A 2154-nucleotide genomic window follows, 5' to 3' on the forward strand; every position below is an offset into this window, starting at 1 on the left:
GTTCGCATTGGATTTCTCGCTTTTGATCATTCTCAACTTAGACTCCCATACCGGGACAACATAGACAACCGATAATGGACTCCTCTTTTAATGCTTAAGCATTCAACAACAGGTAATATTCTCATAAGAGATTGAGGTTTTGTGTCCAAACTGAAACTTCCACCATGATTCATGGCTTTAGTTAGTGGCCCAATGTTCTTCTCTAACAATATGCATACTCAAACCATTTGATCATGAAAATCGCCCTTACTTCGTACAAGACGAACATGCATAGCAACTCACATGATATTCAACAAAGGTAAAAGTTGATGGCGTCCCCAGAAACATGGTTACCGCTCAACATGCAACTTATTAAGAAATAAGACACATAAGTACATATTCTTCACCACAATAGTTTTTAAGGCTATTTTCCCATGAGCTATGTATTGTAAAGGTAAAGAATGGAAGTTTAAAGGTAGCACTCAAGTAATATATGATGCGCGTGAAACACACGTCCGTTGGGAACCCCAAGAGGAAGGTGTGATGTGCACAGCAGTAAGTTTTCCCTCAGAAAGAAACCAAGGTTTATCGAACCAGGAGGAGCCAAGAAGCACGTTGAAGGTTGATGGCGGAGGGATGTAGTGCGGCGCAACACCGGTGATTCCGGCGCCAACGTGGAACCTGCACAACACAACCAAAGTACTTTGCCCCAACGAAACAAGTGAGGTTGTCAATCTCACCGGCTTGGTGTAACAAAGGATTAACCGTATTGTGTGGAAGATGATTGTTTGCGAGAAAATAGTAAAGAACAAATATTGCGTAGATTGTATTCGATGTAAAAGAATAGGACCGGGGTCCACAGCTCACTAGAGGTGTCTCTCCCATAAGATAAATAGCATGTTGGGTGAACAAATTACAGTCGGGCAATTGACAAATAGAGAGGGCATGACAATGCACATACATGATATGATAAGTATTGTGAGATTTAATTGGGCATTACGACAAAGTACATAGACCGCTATCCAAGCATGCATCTATGCCTAAAAGTCCACCTTCGAAGTTATCATCCGAACCCCTTCCGGTATTAAGTTGCAAACAACGGACAATTGCATTAAGTATGGTGCGTAATGTAATCAATAACTACATCCTTGGACATAGCATCAATGTTTTATCCCTAGTGGCAACAAGACATCCACAACCTTAGAACTTTCCGTCACTCGTCCCGCATTTAATGGAGGCATGAACCCACTATCGAGCATAAATACTCCCTCTTGGAGTTAAGAGCAAAAACTTGGCCGGAGCCTCTACTAATAACGGAGAGCATGCAAGATCATAAACAACACATAGGTAATAGATTGATAATTAACATAACATAGTATTCTCTATCCATCGGATCCCGACAAACACAACATATAGAATTACGGATAGATGATCTTGATCATGTTAGGCAGCTCACAAGATCCGACAATGAAGCACATAAGGAGAAGACGACCATCTAGCTACCGCTATGGACCCATAGTCCAGGGGTGAACTACTCACTCATCACTCCGGAGGCGACCATGGCGGTGAAGAGTCCTCCGGGAGATGAATCCCCTCTCCGGCAGGGTGCCGGAGGTGATCTCCAGAATCCCCCGAGATGGGATTGGCGGCGGCGGCGTCTCAGTAAGGTTTTCCGTATCGTGGCTCTCGGTACTGGGGGTTTCGCGACGGAGGCTTTAAGTAGGCGAAAGGGTAGGTCAGGAGGCCACACGAGGGGCCCACACAACAGGGCCGCGCAGCCAGGAGGTGGGCCACGCCGCCCTGGCGTGTCGCCGCCTCGTCGCCTCACTTCGTTTCCCTTTCGGTCTTCTGGAAGCTTCGTGGCAAAATAGGACCCTGGGCGTTGATTTCGTCCAATTCCGAGAATATTTCCTTTATAGGATTTCTGAAACCAAAAACAGCAGTAAAACAACGAATCGGCTCTTCGGCATCTTGTTAATAGGTTAGTGCCGGAAAATGCATAAATACGACATATAATGTGTATAAAACATGTAGATATCATCAATAATGTGGCATGGAACATAAGAAATTATCGATACGTCGGAGACGTATCAGCATCCCCAAGCTTAGTTCCTGCTCGTCCCGAGCAGGTAAACGATAACAAAGATAATTTCGGAGTGACATGCCATCATAACC

The sequence above is a fragment of the Lolium rigidum genome, chromosome 4 (assembly GCF_022539505.1).
Source record: "Lolium rigidum isolate FL_2022 chromosome 4, APGP_CSIRO_Lrig_0.1, whole genome shotgun sequence".
NCBI classification, from domain to species: Eukaryota; Viridiplantae; Streptophyta; class Magnoliopsida; order Poales; family Poaceae; genus Lolium; species Lolium rigidum.